Source organism: Triticum aestivum, chromosome 3A (assembly GCF_018294505.1).
Source record: "Triticum aestivum cultivar Chinese Spring chromosome 3A, IWGSC CS RefSeq v2.1, whole genome shotgun sequence".
In the NCBI taxonomy this organism is placed as follows: Eukaryota; Viridiplantae; Streptophyta; class Magnoliopsida; order Poales; family Poaceae; genus Triticum; species Triticum aestivum.
The window spans coordinates 691,083,545-691,104,569 of NC_057800.1; the positions used below are offsets into that span (position 1 = coordinate 691,083,545).

Genomic DNA, 21,025 nt, shown 5'->3' on the forward strand with positions numbered 1-21,025 from the left:
AGCTCCCAGTGATTCACTCGACGACTATGGGCGCATGGCCGAGTCCACCAGCATAGAGTGTTTCTACAAGTTCTGTCGGGCAGTGGTGGCAGTGTTTGGGCCACAATACTTGAGAACACCCAATGCGGAAGACACTGCTCGGATCCTAGCCCAGAATGCAGCAAGAGGATTTCCTGGGATGCTTGGAAGCATCGACTGCATGCATTGGAAATGGAAGAATTTCCCATTTGGTTGGCAAGGGATGTACAAAGGCGCCAAAGGCGGTTGCAGTGTGGTGCTTGAGGCGGTAGCCACATAGGACCTCTGGATTTGGCACTCCTTCTTTGGTATGCCAGGAACTCACAATGACATCAACGTGCTGCAGTGCTCTCCTGTTTTTGCCAAGCTTGTTGAGGGCCATTCTCCTCCGGTGAACTTCAAGATCAATGGGCACCAATACAACAAGGGGTACTACCTAGCAGATGGCATCTATCCGAGATGGTCGACATTTGTGAAGACGATCTCAAACCCTGCGGCAGGAGGCAAGAACGCCTGGTTTGTGAAAGTTCAGGAGGCTTGCAGGAAGGATGTCGAGCGGGCATTTGGTGTGCTCCAATCTCGATTCGCTGTTGTTCGGTACCCCGCACAGATCTGGTCCAAAGATCAAATGTGGGAGATTATGACTTGCTGTGTCATCTTGCACAACATGATCATCGAGAGCGAGCAAGAAGACCCAGTGTTTGACACTGAACCATACTACAGGCAGGGTCCTCTAGCCGAAGTTGATCACCATCTACCGGCAACTTGGACTGCCTATCTTAGTATGCGTCAGGAGATCCGAGACCCACAGGTGCATCATCAACTGCAAAAAGATCTGATTGAGCACCTATGGAGGCTCAAGGGGGACGCCGTGTGATGAAATACGAGTTTTTATTTGTTGAACTATATAATTTGTATTGAACTATTTGTTGTTGTATTATTTTGTTGAAGTATTTGATTTTTCTGTGATGAAATATGTGATAAGAAATAATTGTGTTGATAATTGAACGCCGAGACACGGCGAAACCATGCCGAATATGGGCCTATTCTCGCCCATATGGGCCCTTTATTCGCCGAAATTGGGCTGCAAAGTGGGCCAATTTCGGCGCCTGGGGGCGAGCTGGGGGCGACGACTGGGCGCAAAACCGCCCCCAGTGCCGATTGTATCGCCGGCTCGCCCCCAGGGGGCGATATTTATGCGTCCTGGGGGGCCAACGGTTGGAGATGCCCTTACATGCGAAGGATACTTTTGCCCAATCCGAGAAAAAATATGACCATATCTGTAGTAGTTGAAATATTGATAGTGCGCCGAACACTATCTTTTTTTGGTGATGCAGTTATTTTACTACTTATTCACAAAGCCCTCACAAGGTCATACATCAGTAAGTCTGAAGCCATCATCTTGGGAACACTTGTCGCTACTCCTATTCCCGTGATGAAGGGCTGCTGAATGTCCGACTCTAATACTAAACAGACATCGCACCAACACCTAACATCTAATGCCGGATGCCCCATCCAAGCCACAATACTTGGACTGGGTTACACACCAGTCCGGCACACTTTTAGTGGGCACTACATGCGCACACTGCAAGGGCCGTCACCTCCTTCATCGATCAATCCATTCTCAGATCAGATACTGACGCATCGACCTTGCTAAGCCCCCTGCCATTGACGCCACCACGACGCCAGACAGCGTCGCCCTCTTGCGCGAGTTCATCACCACCCATCGGACGCCGAGATCCACCGCCATCGATGTGTAGGATGAAGCACCGGTCCACCACCTACCGACTCCCAACCTCCAAGCCGTTCACGTGTTCGTCTAGCCGATGAATGTCTCCAAAGATGATGCCCCCATGGGGTGACGATGAAGACGTCACCATCATCTGATCTAGAAGGCTCCTCACGGCTCACGCCTCCAAGGAGGGCTACGACGCCCGCGGGCGCCGCCGTCAATGGTAGCCTCCTCCCAATTTTTTTGGCCATTGACTGGACAGTATTCCTTATAGATTCAAAACGCTAATAAGGGTGGGAGTATGTGCCTTATTATGGTCGCTTTGGCTATGTAGAAATGATCTTATTTTTAATGACAAAACCCTTCTCCTTTGCAGGTTATTTTTTCGTCGTATGCAATTGCTTCGTACGTGGTCTATGCTTCACCATACGGAGTTCCAACCGTTGTTCAAGGCGGTGTGTACGCAATTGGAGTGAGTGGCCATGGAGGTTTTTCCCCAACATGTGTGGCAGCGTAACCTCCGTATCGGCTCAGCACCTCCTTCGACATAGGCATAGTGACGGTCCTATTTGACTCTACTAGTGCCGATATGCCAGCTTTTTATTTTGTTTCAGACTGTTTGTGTTTGGCTGTGTGCATCCTAACTATGCAGAGGCCGAGTGTTGCTTATCATGATTTGTATCTACTTGATGCTACGTTTTGAGTTAATAAAAACGCCCTTTATCGAAAAAATGACCGTCAACGGGACGGCACTGTGAGAGAGTCTGTGGTGGCTTCCCTTGCCGCCGCCTGGCATAGGCGACGTGCCAACTCGGCTTGCCGGCCAGCTCGCTCGAGGTCTCCGACGATAAGAACGACACCACGATGAAGACAGGCTCGGACGACTCCGTCCTAGCTCCCGCGCCTTCTGTGCATGCCAACTTCACCATGAAGTAGGCGCGGGCGCAGTTCAATATCGCCATGATAGAGGTGCAGCCCGCGCCGGCGGCTTTGTCGCATCGCACACAGCTGCGAGAGACCAACAGTAGCTGCCGACACACCAATGGCGGCAAGCTCCACGTGGCCTCGCCGTTCCGTTATCAGCCCCTACCCCGCTCGATTTTCTGTGATGCAAAGGATGTCACCATGGGCCGTGGCGGCAAGCCTTGCCACCACCGGCTATGGAGGCAGGCGTCACGCGTCGCCTGCCGGGCCTGCTGCCACGGGTAATTTTATAGTTCTGTCAATTGAAGTGGGAGGTTGTCTTTTTTTGGCAATCAGTGGGGCAGGTGGTATCGTCTACCAAAAGTTCTGAACATTCAATAGCAGCAACACCACCTTAGATTCACTAACATGGATTAACCGGCTGTTTATTCCACAGTAATTACTAAGCATCACGATTTTATTCCATTCTCGCCGTAGCAAAACAAACAAGCAAACCGGTGCCGGCACATCGGCGTCGGCAACCTCAGACGCCGGGCGGGAGGGGGATGCAGGCGACGGTCTTGGCCCAGGCAGGTCGGGCGGAGATCTCCTCCCACCAGGCCTTGACGTGCGGCCGTGACGCAACCAGCTCCGCCTTGGGGCTCTTGGTGAGCAAGAAGAGCCAGGACATGTGGTTGGCGTCGGCGAGCGTGAAGCCGTGAACACGTCACCGGCCAGGTACTTGTTCCCGGCGGCTAGGTGGGCCTCGTAGACGTCGAGAAGCTTGTCGAGCTCGGTGGCCTTCTTGTCCGCCTCGGCCGTGTCAGGCGCGGCACCGAACAGCGGCTTGATGAGCAGCTCGTACACCACGGTCTATGCCGACGGGAAGAAGTGGTGCGACTCCACCTCCAGCCACGCCTCCATCTTCGCCGACGGCGTTGGCAGCAGGTTAGGGCCGGAGGAGCCGTACTTGGTGGCAATGTACCGGTTGATGGCGCAGGATTCTGCAACCAAATTCGATAATTTCGGACTCAATCTTTGCTCGCCTATACTAGTTAATTGCTACTTGTAAATCTGTTCCTTCTTGCACTTGCTTCATTTGTTATTGACCAAATCCCCACACTCTTTTCTTTTTCAGTGTATAAGTACTACTCCTATATATATCCTACTGAGAGTCTAAGAGTGAGATGCATCCACATATACCAAGAAGAAGTCTGAGTTATTCTAGCTGCAAACCAAGAGTAGCTAAGAAGGAGCGGCAGGAAGGATCGTTACCGAAGACAACTTTGTCCCCGTCCTGCAGCGCCGGGATCTGGCCGAAAGCACTACCGGAATCACCCCCTATGCCGACGGCCAGGGCCGTCGGCATAGGCCTGAGTCCCGTCGGGATAGACCTATGCCGACGGCCCCCGTCGGCATAGGGCCGTCGGCAACATATGCGTCGGCACAGCCACGGAGGCCGTCGGCATAGAAAAGCCATCGGCATATCTGATACGCCGACGGGGGCCGCCGTCAAGTCTGCCCAACGACTGGTCGCCACGTGGCACCCCTATGCCGACGTCCTAGCCGTCGGCTTAGTTTAAACACTATGCCAACGGCTAGACCGTCAGCATAGGTGTGCCACGTGGCGACCAGCCGCTGCTCGTGGACCAGGGCTATGCCGATGGCTGGGCCGTCGGCATAGTTTGAAACTAAGCCGACGGCCAGGCCATTGGCATAGTCCTTCATACAGAGCTCCCAGTAGCTGACGCGTGGGCGCCTATGCCGACGACCTAGCCGTCGGCACAGTTTTTAAACTAAGCCGACGGCTAGGCCGTCGGCATAGGTGCCACGTGTCAGCTACTGGGAGCTCACGCTAGCCCTATGCCGACGGCCTAGCCGTCGGCATAGTTTGCTTTTGCTTTTTTTGCTTTTTTCTGTTTGTTTTTAGATCAATTCAATTCAAATAGCAGCACATATCAGCAGATATATATGATGGGATAGACATATAAAACACAACGGGATATCATCCGGCACCATCACAACAATATATGCATAAGCATCATCACACACAAGTCTCTAAATGAACATCATCACAACCAACATAAGCATAAGCATATAGAGAAGCACACAAGTCATCTAAATGATCATCACCACACACAAGTCATCTCAAGCATCATCACCACACAAGGATCATCGAGCACCGCGGAGGTCCTCACCGCCAAGACGGCCAAAGCCCAGGTCGTCACTGCTAGCGGCAGCGCTACCGCCAAGACCGCCTCTGCCTCCACCTCCGCCTCCGCCTCCGTGGATTGGAGTGGTCGGGCTCCGTGTCTCCGGAGTGCTGCGAAGACCACCGCCAACGGTAGATCCACCTGTTCTCTGGATGTTGAAAAGACATATGCACGGGGTATATGACTGTGTTGAAAGGCATGACATGCTTTGGGTGAATAGATTGGGGATGAACTAACCGGCGAGGGGCCAGCGTTCTGTGCCACAAACTCCTCAAAGCTCATCAGCACTGGTTGTGCTGGAGGGCATTGTGCTGGAGGGAACTGAGGACACCTGCCGGCCGCCATATCCTGAAAAGCCTGCTGCATCTGGCTATCCCTCTGCACTTGGTGTTCATAAAGCCTTTGATGCCACGCCATGGTCTCCTGGCGTGTGTACTCCATGTAGGCATACGGTATGACATGATGGAACTCATAAAACTACTAAATGCGGAAAATGAAGTGAGCAATGAAGATAAGAGGGAAAATACTTACAGATTGTTGCTCCTAAAAGAGGGACTGTGTACTAGTCACTGGCTGGCTCGTGCGCTGGCTCAGGCTCGGGTCGATCCGACGAAGCTGTGTGTAGGAGATACTAGGAGTGATCACAGCATCGAGAACCGCCTCCCGACCGTTCTCCTTGGGCCCCATCCTCACCACCGCCATGTCGTCCAGGGGCACCGCAATGTGGTCAGGTGTGTCAGGATGTAACTTCAGATACGCTTCGGAGTAGGCCTTCTTCCTCCCTGCGGTCTTCTTGCCGTAGTACTTGGGCTCGCCAGGCTTGGGGTCCTTCCGCGTATGGGCGATCTCCCATGCCTGCATGTGTGAGAGCGGCCCCTTCAGTTTCTCCTCCTGCACCACCAAACAGAGGTTAGTCATACATAAGAAAGTGATGGTAAATAGAAGAAGAAGAATGTTTAATGGGGTTAGTCATACATTAACTGCCTTGTGGAGATGGTGGTTTCGGTTTCCCTGAGCATGTACTCCCTCCGTCCCTCGGTTAGCCTTGTTTTTGGTTCTCATAGCCGCCCAGGCTCCAGCCTCATCACACCAAAGATCCACCAATGCCGCCCAGGACTTGTCTTTTCCATAACACCAATTTGGACACACCTACATAATAAAAGCATAATGGCATGTAGGTGTGTCCAAATTGGTGTTATGGAAGCATAAAGCATAAAGCATAATGTACCACAAGGTAATGAAAGCATAATATATGAAAGCATAATGAAAAATCTTTTATACTTACCGCCAAGAACTCGGGCCTCTCCAAGGTAATGCCCATCCTCCGCGCTTCTTCCTTGGTCATCTTCACACCAAGAACGTCATGGTAGTATGTGGAGATGGCCACATAGCGCACCTCGTACTGCATCTGGCGGGCCTTCTTCTTGCATTGGCGCAGCACGATCTGGTCCGCTCTAGCCCTGTGCTCCGGAAGAACTCGATAGAATTTCTACAATCATGCATGAAACAAGAATGGAAGAAGCCATGAGTTAAATCATTCATGAAACTAGAATGGACTTGTGCTTCTGAAGAGAACTCACCCAGAAAGTAGTGATCACGGCCTTGGCATGGGTCTCATGGTCCGCATGGCGGGCCGCTTCCCAGTGGTCCCAGCGCGTGGCCAAAACCCGATGGTCCGGCTGCCTGACTGGATCAGGACAGTACAACCCCGGCCAATATAACTTCAGCAAGACGGTGATGAGGCCGTTGGGAATACGGACCCCTTTAGAATATATCCAGTTGCTGCAAAAGAATGAACTATTAGAATGTGACAAGCAAAATAAATAACAGCCGGAATAAGCATGTGACAAGCAAAATAATGAACCACTTACTCTTTTCCCGTGGGCTCAATGAGCCACTTCTGCTCCTCAGTAGCAGGAACCTGCTTTGGTAGCTTTGCGTTGCCACGCAGCCACCCCTTCTTGTCAACCCCCTTCCCGTCACCACCATCATCCCCGCCACCACCCTCCTCCTCGCCTGCCTCCCCCTCCCCAACCTCCTCCCCAACCTCCTCCTCCTCCTCCTCCTCGCCTGCCTCCTCCTCCACCTCCTCCTCCTCCTCCACCACCACCTCCTCCTCCTCATCCTCCCTAGAGTGTACCTCCCTAGAGTGTACCTCACTAGAGGAGGGTACCTCACTAGAGGAGGGCCTCGAAGACAACACCCCTAAGTCGGTGAGGGTGCGCTCTTTCTGGCCGCGACCCCCTGTAGTGGTTCTCCCCCCAGCACCTCGTCCTCTAGAGGCTCTCCCCCCGCCCCCTCCTCCTCTAGGGGCACCTCTCCCTCGACCTCCCTGTGAGGAGTCATTGTCAAGTAGCCGAGGGGGAGGATTACGTGCTCGACCACTTCGACTAGGCAGGCCGACGACCTTGCGTAGGAAACCCACGCCGTCAGCCTTCCCCTTGCCCATGTTCCATGAACCTGCATTGAAAAGAGAAAAAGCAATTAGTAAATTAATGAAATGAAGGAAAAGGCATGATAATAAACACATTAATAAAAATGCATAAAAAGGCATATTCCTAAACTATAGAAAAAAATACTTGAAACGTACATCTGCTAGAACCCATATGAATCATCACTGTTGTAACCTCTTTCTCGGTCCGTCTCATCATCACTATCAATCATATCATCTTCGTTGTCCGACGGAGGTGGAGGCTCTTCCTCGTCGTCAGCGTCTTCATTTAACTTTTCTAGCATAAGTATGTCATTTTCATTGACAATGGTCTCACCATCATTCCGTGCATCGTCGACGTTTGGGTCCACATCATCATCACCCAATGGTCTAGCGTCATCGTTTCTAACCACATCATCATCATCATCATCATCAGGTTGCTCTTGATAGAACACTCCCTCGTATGTCATGGGGTTAATGTTGTAGTAATCGTCTTCATTCGGGTCTGGTAGCTTACCATGTGGCGACACCTTGAACACAACTTCCCAACCCTTTAGATACACTTTCTGGCATGGGTAAGGCAGATAATATACTTGTGTAGCTTGGGTATCCGCAATGAAGAGATCGGCTCCGGCATAGACGGTTGATGGTTTAACTTCGACCAAACCAATGGAAGGCGTATGTTTTACCCCCTCCCGCGGATCGAACCATCGACATTTGAACACAGGCAGACTTAGGGTCTCACGCCCCTGGCGGAATTTAACCTCGTATATATTTTGTACCCTTCCGTAGTAGTCTACTGAATTTTGACCAGGGGTGTACACTCCAGTATTTATAGTTTTGGGATCGGGGCGGCTGTTTTGGTGCTCCTCTGTATGGAAGCGATACCCATTCACATCATACTTTTTACATGTCATGACGGCAGGGTCAAAACCCATGGAAACCCATCCCAATTCATCATCCATAGATATGTTCGAATCTTTTCCCTACAAGTATAATGGAAATTGTTGCGTGCATTAGTTCGGTTAACTAATAAATGTTGAAGTAGGTATTTAATAGGGGAGTGTGGAAAATTACTTTCTCCATGAACCAAGCAACAAAATTTTTACGTCCAGGGTTTACATGACGGAGAAGAGTAAGTGCCTCCGCCTCAGTAGGAGGATTCACTCCCATCCATTCCTCTTGAACGAAATCACTAAAAAAAGATAAGCGGTGTTAGACCGGGACTAAGTGAACATGAAACATGATGATGTGGAAGACATAAAGGAATGGTGTAGTGGTATTACCTCATCCACACTTCCTCAACTTCCTTGATGTTGTGCAAGATATAGAACATGAGGTCCTCCCACTCTTGTCGTGGCATGTTATAAGATTTCAAGGCCCCAGCCCTCCCACCTTGCGCATTGAATAGATCGAGACTGGGTTGATACTTGGGCTCTTCTATATTGTATCGAGGCACCTTGTTATGCAGATGGGGAACATGGTCTGGATAGTATGATGTCCTGAGGTCTGACACCTCCTCTAGGATAACTGCCTTAGCTATGGAAGCTTCAATCTTAGCTTTGTTTCCACATTTCCGTCGGAGATGCTTGTTCTGCCTCTCAGGGCCGTACTGCCAGCGATTTTGCACAGGGCCCCCCAACAATACCTCGTTCGCGAGGTGCAGAATGAGATGTGTCATCGGAGTAAAGAATCCTGGCGGAAAGATCTTCTCTAGCTTGACTATCAACTCCGGTGCCTTCTTATGCAATTTTTCAATCACCTCTTTACTTACTTCTTTAGCACAGAGCGTGCGGAAGAAATGGCTAAGCTCGGCAAGCACTCGCCAGACATGCTCGGGGACATAGCCTCGAACCATCACCGGCATTATCCGCTCAATCCATACATGGTAGTCATGACTCTTCAGGCCGGTCACTTTGCCCGTTGAAAGATTGACTCCCTTACTTATATTCGATGCATAACCATCGGTGAACTTCAAAATTTGTTTCAGCCACATAAGTACTTCTTTTTTTGGCGGTTTAAGGACAAAGTCAGCATCTGGCTTGAACCAGTTTTTTCGACCGCCTGTGGGAGGCTTCATGTTCAGGCGTGGTCTATCACAAATTCTCTGTTGATCAGCTCTAGCTTTTACGTTATCCTTTGTCTTATCAGGAATGTTGAGGATCGTGTGGAAAAGGGACTCTGCCACATTCTTTTCGGTGTGCATCACATCAATATTGTAAGGAAGTTTGAGGTCCTTGAAATAGGGAAGCTGCGAGAAGGGGGTAATGTGCGTCCAGTTGTGCGTCTCACCATATCCCTCGAAGCCTTTGGCTTTGGCTTTGCCTTTGCCTTTGACTTTAGGCTTGAGAGCTTTTAGCTGAGCAAGAACATCTGCCCCCGAAAATGTTGGAATCTCGGTTACTTCATGAACAACCCGGCCTTTCGTGAAGTTCTTCTTGTCTTCCCTGTCTAGATGGTCTGGAGGGAGGAACTATCGATGAAGGTCAAAGGCTACATACTTGCCACCCTTACTCAGCCAAATCATTCGCAGAGCCTGCATGCACACTGGGCATGGCATCTTACCACTTGTACACCATCCGCAGAATAGAGCATAGCCGGGAAAGTCATGCATGCAATAGTGCAACCAAGCTTTCATCAAGAAATTTCTCTGCAGATCCCGGTCGTATGTCAACCTCGGAAAGTACCAAGAATGGTGCAAAGCATCCACAAGCGGCTGCATAAACACACCCAATTGCTTTCCCGGGTAGTCAGGCCCCAGAATGATGAGCGACAAGAACATGGTCTTCCGTTGCATTAGGGCACCGGGAGGAAGATTGAGCGGAATTACAAACACATGCCAGCAGCTGTATGGATTGGACGACATACCATATGGATCCAACCCATCACCTGATATGGCTATTCTTACATTCCCAGCCTCGGCTGCTTCCTCGGGGTATTCTTCATCGAATGACTTCCATGCTTCCCCACCCGATGGATGTACGATTTTTTTTGGATTGTACCTTATACCTTCCTTGTGCCACTTCATCATTTTGGTAGACTCCTTCGTGATGAAAAGGCGCTGCAGTCTTTTTATAAAATCAAGATACCGAAGAACCTTAACGGGGATGGTTAGCTGCTTTTTCTCACCATCCTCACCGACCACCTCAATGTACCGAGACGAACCGCACTTCCTACAGTACTTGTCATCCGCATACTCGTGCCTAAACAAAAGGCAATTCCTCGGGCAAACATCTATTTTCTCATAATCCATAGAGAGTGCCTTCATGATTTTCTTTGTATCGTACATGCTTTTCGGCAGTTCATGACCCTCAGGGAGGTTGTTAGCCCATACTCCCAGGAATGCTTCGAAGCATTTCTGGCTACAGCCGTACCCAGTCTTGACTGCAATCAGTTGCAAGATGGCATCCAGCTGAGATATTTTCGCACCCGCATAAAGAGGTTTCTTCAATGAGGCCAAGACCTCCAAGAAGGCCTTTGCGGTTGCCTCCGGCTCCTCTGGTTCATTCTCTAAAGGTGTTGCATTTGCCGTTTCTGCAACAATGACATCATCTAGCATGTCCCTAACCCCGTCGTCCTCATATCCATCAATGCGTTGTCGCATCACCTCCTCTCTACCACGGTCCTGCTCGGCTATGTTTATCGGTGGCATGTCAAAGTTTGGCATATATCCGTGCGTGCGAAGGTGCTCACTCATGTCCGTCTAATTTCTACGGTGACGTCTGGCACATCTCGCACAAGGACATGGTGGGATAATTCTCATTGGACGACGGAATATCTCCTTCAAATACACATCGGTTTTCGCGATCCACTCTGATGTTACTCGATTCCGACGGATAAAACCACTGTACATCCACTGATTATCTGCCATCCTCTGCTTTTTTGCAACCCACACAACATAATTAAGGATTCACTTAAATTAATCACATCAAATTTTCAGTTTCTACCGCGTTTAATCCACCTACATCTCTAATAGGTAAAGATGGGTCCTAATCCCACCCGAGGATGTGTAGATTGAGTATGTTCTCCATTCTACCCTGTTCTGAGACAAAATTTCGGCAGCACCTCCCCGCTATTCTCCAGATACACGTCTCGGCAAATAGCCGAGAGAATGTGCTCCGGAGAACAATGGGGAGGCGCCGCCGAAATCCTGTCTCGGAATGGGGTAGAACATGGAGAACATACCCAATCTACACATCCTCGGGCTGTCCATGGAAAACGCTGGACAATCCAAAAGAGCTGCGGTGATAAATATGCAATTGAATGCATATTTATCGATGCAACCCTTTCGGACGGGAGACGCCTAGGTTACGTCAGTTGACTTGAGAATGAAATCTAGTGATATGAAAAATTGGAGGAGATGGACTTGTAGCTCACCCTCGGCTGTAGAGGAAGTAGTCGAACAGCAGAGGGATGCTCAGGGGGACCAACACGTCGGACAACGGTCACTCCAATGAAATGCGAAACCACAAAGCCTGCAAATTCCATCGCGACAAAAAATTAGAACATCACAACTCATAGAGCATATTTAAAACATTTAAACATGCATTCATTTATTTTTGCATCATGTAGGCAAAAAACTAACAACATTAACAATATATTCATCATCGTCATGACATATTCATCATCATCATTATCACCTATTCATCATCGTTATCACATATTCATCAAGGTATGCAACATATAGCATCTCATCTAACCAAATTTTTTTACTAACTATCTACCTATCTAACTATCTATCTATATAGCATCTCATCTAACCAACATATATCTATCTATCTAACTATCTACCTATCTAACTATCTATCTAACTATGTATCTAACTATCTAAATACCTATCTAAATACCTACCTAAATACCTATCTAACTATATATATCTAACAAGCTACAAAATTACTAAAAAACACTAAAAACTTCAAAAAAAATCACCTTCGAGAGGGCCGGCCGGAGTTGGGGCGGGGAGGCGCAGGGTAGGGGCGGGGCGGCCGGCGCAGGGACGGGGCGGGGCGGCCGGCGCGAGGTCGGGGCGGGGAGCCGCGGGGTCGGGGCAGGGCGGCCGGAGTGGGGGCGGGGAGGCGCGGGGTCGGGGCGGGGCGGCCGGAGTTGGGGCGGGGAGGCGCGGGGTCGGGGCGGCCGGAGTCGGGGCGGGGCGGCGCGGGGTCGGTGCGGGCGACCGGCGCGGGGTCGGGGAGGGGCGGCGCGGGCGGCGGCGGGCTCGGGGCGGGGCGGCGCGGGGTCGTGGCGGGGAGGCGCGGGCGGCAGCGGGCTCGGGGCCGGCGGTGGCGTGCTCAGGGCGGGCGGCGGAGGTGGTGGGCGGCGCGGCGCGGGTGTGGGTCGAGGAGGAAGGGGGAGATGGATGACGAGTGGGTGGTGGGGGCGAACCGCCAAGGCGATAAGGTCGGCCCTATGCCGACGGCCTGGCCATCGGCATAGGCCTGCCCCTTTGCCACGTCATCGATCCGTGGACATGTGCGCTGCTATGCCGACGGCTAAGCCATCGGCATAGATACTTTGCATTTTTTTATTTTTTTATGGCATTTTTTATTTTTATTTTTTTGTTACGGCATGTGCTGCACCCCCCAACACCATTCCGGCAACCACCCAAAGATACCCTCCGTGTCGGCCCGACGTGGCCGTTTCCCCCCTCCGGGACACGGCGGCAGCGACGCCCGTGAGGTCTACATGGCAGGACGGGGGCACTGCGGGGTAGCAATGCCACCGGAGCGTCGCACCGGGCCCTCATACATGTGGGGTGGTGTGGTGGCATGTCCGAAGAGGCGGCACGCATCTCCGGGGTGTGCCCCCCTCACGGACGGCACCGCCGCCGGCACCTGGAGGGGGGAAACGAACGCGTGGGGTCTACACGGAGGGGATCTTGCTGTGGGTCTGGCCCGGATGTTGCTCCAAAGTGTTCCTATGGGCTGACCTAACACAACCGGGTGGGGAGGTCCACTGGTCAAAGCCCGTCCGTGCAAAGTCAAAGGTCTGTGTCAGGGTTTGACCACGGGATCTAGCCCTTTGACTTTGCACGGACGTGCTTTGACCAGTGGACCTCCCCATCCGGTTGTGTTAGGTCAGCCCATAGGAACACTTTGGAGCAACATCCGGGCCAGACCCACAGTAAGATCCCCTCCGTGTAGACCCCACGCGTCCGTTTCCCCCCTGCAGGTGCCGGCGGTGGCGCCGTCCGTGAGGGGGGGCACACCCCGGACACGCGTGCCGGGCGTTTGCAACCGCCACAACACTTCCAGACTTGTGAGAGGCCGCCTGCGCAAGATTTGGCGGCATGCTAGGCCCCGGAGGCCGCCGGCCACAACCGTAGACACGCGAAGGGCAATCCGCGTAGAGGGAATTTTTCAGATACTTCTCCATCACCAAAAATTATGAAAAAATACCATCCTTCCTATAGCACATGTGCCCACTCGTGCAAAAAAACTCATGATTTTATCGCGCTCCGAGTATTTAGTAATATTGATGCCGCATCGTTATCGCAGAACGTCTACTACCGTGTCATCGCCGTCCGTGAGGGGGGGCCACGCACCGGAGACGCGTTCCGCTTCTTCGGACATGCCACCACACCACCCCGCATGTATGAGGGCCCGGTGCGACACTCTGGTGGCATTGCTACCCCCCCCCCAGTGCCCCCGTCCCGCCTAACCCTGTAGCATTTGACCACGGGATCTAGCCCTTTGACTTTGCACGGACGGGCTTTGACCAGTGGACCTCCCCACCCGATTGTGTTAGGTCAGCCCATAGGAACACTTTGGAGCAACATCCGGGCCAGACCCACAGCAAGATCCCCTCCGTGTAGACCCCACGCGTCCGTTTCCCCCCTCCAGGTGCTGGCGGCGCCGCCATTCGTGAGGGGGGGCACACCCCGGACACGCGTGCCGGGTGTTTGCAACCGCCACAACACTTCCAGACTTGTGAGAGGCCGCCTACGCAAGATTTGGCGGCATGCTAGCCCCCGGAGGCCGCCGGCCACAGCCGTAGACGCGCGAAGGGCAATCCGCGTAGAGGGAATTTTTGGGATACTTCTCCATCACCAAAAATTATGAAAAAATATCATCGTTCCTATAGCACATGTGCCTACGTCGTGCAAAAAAAAACTCATGATTTTATCGCGCTCGGAGTATTTAGTAATATTGACGTTGCATCGTTACCGCAGAACGTATACTACCGTGTCATCGCCGTCCGTGAGGGGGGGCCACGCACCGGAGACGCGTCCCGCCTCTTCGGACATGCCACCACACCACCCCGCATGTATCAGGGCCCGGTGCGACGCTCCGGTGGCATTGCTACCCCTAGTGCCCCCGTCCCGCCTAACCCTGTAGCGTTTGACCACGGGATCTAACCCTTTGACTTTGCACGGACGGGCTTTGACCAGTGGACCTCCCCACCGGTTGTGTTAGGTCAGCCCATAGGAACACTTTGGAGAAACATCTGGGCCAGATGTTGCCGTGGGCCTATGGGCTGACCTTACACAACCGGGTGGATACGTCTACTGCTCGAAGCCCGTCCGTGCAAAGTCAAAGGGGTAGATCCCGTGGTCAAATGCTACAGGGTTAGGCGGGACGGGGGCCCTAGGGGGGTAGCAATGCCACCAGAGCGTCGCAACGGGACCTCATACAAGCCGCGTGCCGGGTGCCTACGCCTGCCACCATGCTTATATAACCGTAGGAGGGCCACCGCAACACCTGGCGGCATTGCTACCCCCAGGTACCCCGTCCCGTCTAACCCTGACACAGACGACCGCCGGGTCTATCCCTTTGACTTTCGCTGGATGTAGTTTGACCGGTGGACCTTTTCACCTTGTTATCATAGCCGAGCCATAGCTACACCCCTAACATAGTCCCGGCACAACCCACCCCAAGATTCCCTCTGCGTCGGCCCGACGTGGCCGCTTCCCCCCTCCGGGGCACGGCGGCATCGACGCCCGTGAGGGGGGAGGGGGCACACCCCAGAGCCGCATGCCTGCACCTGCCACCACGTTTCCACAACCGTAGGAGGGCCCACCGCAACACCTGGCAGCATTGCTACCCCCCACAGGTACCCGGCCCATCCCGTCTAACCTCTCCGTGACACGACGGAAGAAGGCCCGTGTGGGGGGCAATCGATATATGTTTTCTGTACATTTAAGTTAATGAAATTAGTATTGAAAAAAAATAAAAAAATAAGAGAAAATACAAAAAATATAAAAATATTATTAGAAATCTAAACGCCTACGGCAAAAACCATGGGCCAGGCCTATGCCGACGGCCTAGCCGTCGGCATAGAAATGCCACCCCACGGGACCGACGAACGACGCAGATCGATGACGTGGCGGCGCGGCGGATCGATGACGTCGGCGTAGCTATGCCGACGGCCACCGTTAGCCCGTCGGTGTAGCCTGATGCCGTCAAACTGTTGTCGCCGCCCGGGTAGACGGGCCCACGCGATATGCCGACGGCCTGCTCTATGCCGACGACCCCCGTCGGTATATTCGGAGAAACGCCGACGGCTTATCTATGCTGACGGCCCCCGTCGGCATAGATGGTTATACGCCGACGGCCTTTCTACGCCGACGGCTTTTATTGGGCCGTCGGGGTATGCCCATATATGCCGACGGGGGCCGTCGGCATAGATATGGCCGTCGGCGAAACAAGTTTTTCTGGTAGTGAAGGCTGCAAACAAGCAACCAAAGGAGGAGGTAAATAAATGAAATCATCTATCGGATCTTGGCCAGGAACGCCTAATTAACGACAGAGCTGGGGAGGGGGGTGTACGTTGAGCTTGAGGAAGTCGGGGTGCTTGTGGGCGCCAGTGCGGAGGTCGACGTCGATGTAGTCGAAGTCGAGGCCCAGCTCGTTGAGCACCGTCACCACACGCGTCACGTTGGGCGACAGCATCATCCCGTACAGCTTGATCGCCGCCATCCCTTCCTTCCTGCTGCTTGCTTGCTCGCTCGCCTTGGCTTCTCTCCTCTATGTGCTCTGTCTGCATTTCCATATATATATCGAGCGGTGCTGGCTGACCTGGAAGCCACAAGCTTCCACATCGCGCTCGGCGACCGTGGCTGCCCTTCTAGGCCCGAGTGGCGAGCATCAATAAGAACAAGTCTAACAAAGTATTATACAATCCTCAGGGCTATTGGTGAGCGTTGAAAAATGTAATATTTTCTTTAGTCCCAATACGAAAGTAGAAGATAGAGCGCAAATCTGCACAACACTGAATATTATGACTGAAGCCCTCAATGACAAATACTCCCTCCATTCCCTTATACAAGGCCACAAACTCAAAATACAGGTGCCAAGGCAAAATTTAATGACTGCTTTGTAAGTCAAATTTTTTTCTCGGTAACCGAAATTATTAATATGAACGCATGCATGCAAGGGAGAAATGAGAAGGAAGTAGCACAATATCATTATGACTACATGCATGCAAATTTAAACAAATTGCTACTACGAGAAAACATCATTAAATATGGCATCAATTACTGTTAGTGGCCTTGTATAGATGCAAAATGTATTTTTCATAGTGGCCTTGTATAAGGGAATGAAGGGAGTATTTGGGTTTACCTGCAAATGTGGGCATGGACAAAAGTGATTGCTTCCAATTCTTAATTGATCGCATTATTACAAAAAATAGTGGATGGAAGAAGAAGTAGTTATCCATGGGAGGAAAGGAAATTCTACTTAAATCTGTTGTACAAGCTATCCCAGCTTATGCTATGTCCGTCTTTAAAGTTCCTAAAAAATGTAAAGGAATCATTGACGCGATGTCGCAATTTTGGTGGGGTGACGAGGACAATCAGAAAAGGATGCATTGGATGGCGTGGTGGAAAATGTGTGTCCCAAAAAAACAAGGAGGAACAGGATTCTGAGATATACATTGCTTCAATTTGGCATTACTAGCCAAGCAAGCGTGGCGTTTGCTTGATAATCCAGAATCGTTATGTGCCACAATCCTCAGAGCTAAATATTTCCCGGATGGCGATTTAATGAATGCAAATCTAAATAAGGGTGCCTCTTTCACCTGGCAAAGCATTATGGCGGGGGTTAACTCTCTAAGGAATGGCTATATCTGGCGAGTTGGAAACGGACAAAAAATTGATATTTGGGAAGATGCATGGATCCCCAATTGTGCAAATAGGAAAATAATTACTCCTAGAAGGAGGCAACTTTTGTCAAAGGTTTCTGATCTTATTGACCCAATTACGAGTTATTGGAATGAAGACTTGGTGAGACAAACGTTGTGGCCAATTGACGCTCAAAGTGTACTTGCAATCCCCCTTCCGATACATGAAATGTCGGATTTCATAGCTTGGAGTTTCACAAGAAATGGGTTGTTCACTGTTCGATCGGCTTATTGGGAGGAATGGAACAAACAGCATGGAAGAAAATTGCAATATATGAATGGTATGGGTAGATCCAATGCTAATCCTGTTTGGAGCAAGATCTGGAAGCTATCTTGTCCAGCAAAGGTAAAAATCTTCCTCTGGCGTACATTGCATGGAACACTCCCATGTCGTGTTACGCTCACTGAGGGAGTCCTGGATTAGGGGGTGTCTGGATAGCCGGACTATACCTTCAGCCGGACTCCTGGACTATGAAGATACAAGATTGAAGACTTCGTCCCGTGTCCGGAAGGGACTTTTCCTTGGCGTGGAAGGCAAGCTTGGCGATACGGATATATAGATCTCCTATAATTGTAATCGACTCTGTGTAACCCTAGCCCTCTCTGGTGTCTATATAAACCGGAGGGTTTTAGTCCATAGGACGAACAACAATCATACCATAGGCTAGCTTCTAGGGTTTAGCCTCCTTGATCTCGTGGTAGATCTACTCTTGTACTACCCATATCATCAATATTAATCAAGCAGGAGTAGGGTTTTACCTCCATCGAGAGGGCCCGAACCTGGGTAAAAATATCGTGTCCCTTGTCTCCTGTTACCATCCGCCTAGACGCACAGTTCGGGACCCCCTACCCGAGATCCGCCGGTTTTGACGCCGACATTGGTGCTTTCATTGAGAGTTCCTCTGTGTCATCACTTTTAGGCCCGATGGCTCCTCCGATCATCAACAACGATGCTGTCCAGGGTGAGACTTTTCTCCCCGGACAGATCTTCGTCTTCGGCGGCTTCGCACTGCGGGCCAATTCGCTTGGCCATCTGGAGCAGATCGAAATCTATGCACCTGGCCATCAGGTCAGATTTGGAAGTCTAAACTACACGGCTGACATCCGCAGAGACTTGATCTTCGACGGATTCGAGCCACAGCCGAGCACGCCGCACTGTCACGATGGGCATGATCTAGCTCTTCCGCCGAACAGTGTCCTAGAGGCCGCACCCGCATCAGCTCCGACCCTTAATTCGGAGCCAACTGCGCCGATCGAGGATGGGTGGTTGGACGCCGCCTCGGGGGCTGCAATCTCTACGGTGATCGAGCCGAACACCAGCTTTGTCCCCTGCGAAGCCCGTGACTCCAAGGCGCCGGACTCCGCTCCGGACTCCGAGCCCTCCGTGCCCTTGCCGATCGAATCCGATTGAGCACCAATTATGGAGTTCACCGTCACGGACATCTTTCAGCACTCGCCCTTCGGCGATATTTTGTATTCACTAAAGTCTCTCTCTTTATCAGGAGAGCCCTGGCCAGACTACGGTCAGCAAGGTTGGGATGCGGATGATGAAGAAATTCAAAGCCCACCCACCACCCACTTTGTAGCCACTGTCGATGATTTAACCGACATGCTCGACTTCGACTCCGAAGACATCGACGGTATGGACGCCGATGCAGGAGACGATCAAGAACTAGCGCCTATAGGGCACTGGAAATCCACCTCGTCATATGACATATACATGATGCACACCCCAAAAGAAGGAGATGGCGATGGAACAGCGGAGGATGACCCCACCAAGAAACAGCCTAAGCGCCGGCGTCAGCGGCGCCGCTCTAAACCCCGCCAAAACAAAAACGGTGATTCCGGCACGGGAGATAATAACACTCCGGACAGTGCCGAAGAAAATCCCCTCCAGCAAGATTCAGCACAGGAGGATGGAGAAGCCAGCCCTCATGAGAGAGCGGCAGACAGAGAGGTCGAGGACGATAATTATATGCCTTCCTCCAGAGACGAGGCAAGCCTCGACGACGACGAATTCATCGTGCCGGAGGATCCCGTCGAACAAGAGCGTTTCAAACGCAGGCTTATGGCCACGGCAAGCAGCCTCAAGAAAAAACAGCAACAACTTAGAGCTGATCAAGATTTGCTAGCCGACAGATGGACTGAAGTACTTGCGGCCGAAGAGTATGAACTCGAACGCCCCTCCAAGAGCTACCCAAAGCGCAGGTTGCTACCCCGATTAGAGGAGGAAGCACCTAAACCTACATCACCAGCGCATGATGCGGCCGTCCGGCCACCCCGCGGCCGCGACAGAGAGGCCTCTCGGGCCTCCACTCAAGCCGCACCCCAGCGCCGCTCAAAAAATACCAAGGCACGGAAAAATGTGCTAGACTTGCGAGATATATTGAAGGACAAGGCAAGGCAAACAAGATCGATCTATGGATCACGCGGGCGCCCCACGGCACGAGACAATAATCGTCACTCCGGATATAGTAAATCCGGCTGGGCCGAACGCAATAGACAAAGCTCATTTGAGCTACGTCGCGACATAGCCCAGTACAGAGGCGCCGCACACCCACTATGCTTCACAGATGAAGTAATGGATCATCAAATCCCCGAGGTTTTTAAACCCGTAAACATTGAGTCATATGATGGCACAACAGATCCTGCGGTATGGATCGAGGATTATCTCCTTCATATCCACATGGCCCGCGGCGATGATCTACATGCCATCAAATACCTCCCACTCAAGCTTAAAGGACCAGCTCGGCATTGGCTTAACAGCTTGCTAGCAGAATCAATTGGTCGTTGGGAGGACCTGGAAGCCGCATTCCTCGACAATTTACACGGCACTTATGTGCGACCACCAGACGCTGATGACCTATGCCACATAATTCAGCAGCCAGAGGAGTCGGCCAGGCAATTCTGGACACGGTTCCTAACAAAGAAAAATCAAATTGTCGACTCTCCGGACGCAGAAGCCCTAGCGGCCTTCAAGCATAATATCCGTGACGAGTGGCTCGCCCGGCACCTTGGACAGGAAAAGCCGAAATCTATGGCAGCCCTCACGACACTCATGACCCGCTTTTGTGCGGGAGAAGACAGCTGGCTTGCTCTGGTAATTCGGATACCAAGGACAGCAGTGGCAGGTCGCGTCGCAACAAGCAAAAGCGCTGCATTAACGGCGACAATGCTGAGGATACGGCAGTTAATGCCGGATCAAAGGCTATAAATCCAGTCAGCGGAAAAAGTCATTCAAAAGAAATACTCCGGGCACGTCCAGTTTGGACCGAATACTTGACCGCTTGTGCCAGATACATGGCACCCCTGAAAAGCTAGCCAATCACACCAACAGGGATTGTTGGGTGTTCAAGCAGGCAGGCAAGTTAAATGCCGAAAATAGAGACAAGGGGCTGCATAGCGATGACGAGGAGGAGCCCCGGCCGCCGAACAACAGTTGACAGAAGGGATTCCCTCCACAAGTGCGGACGGTGAACATGATATACGCAACCCACATCCCCAAGAGGGAGCGGAAGCGTGCGTTAAGGGACGTATACGCGATGGAGCCAGTCGCCCCAAAGTTCAACCCATGGTCCTCCTGCCCGATCACTTTTGATCGAAGGGACCACC

At 51.7% G+C, this 21,025-nt stretch overlaps 1 pseudogene; it reads right to left on the reverse strand.

Annotated features, from left to right (window-relative positions):
* Positions 1–3,197: 3,197 nt before the first annotated feature.
* Positions 3,198–16,212, reverse strand: LOC123059152 (glutathione S-transferase 3-like; annotated as a pseudogene).
* Between the last annotated feature and the right edge of the window lie 4,813 nt (positions 16,213–21,025).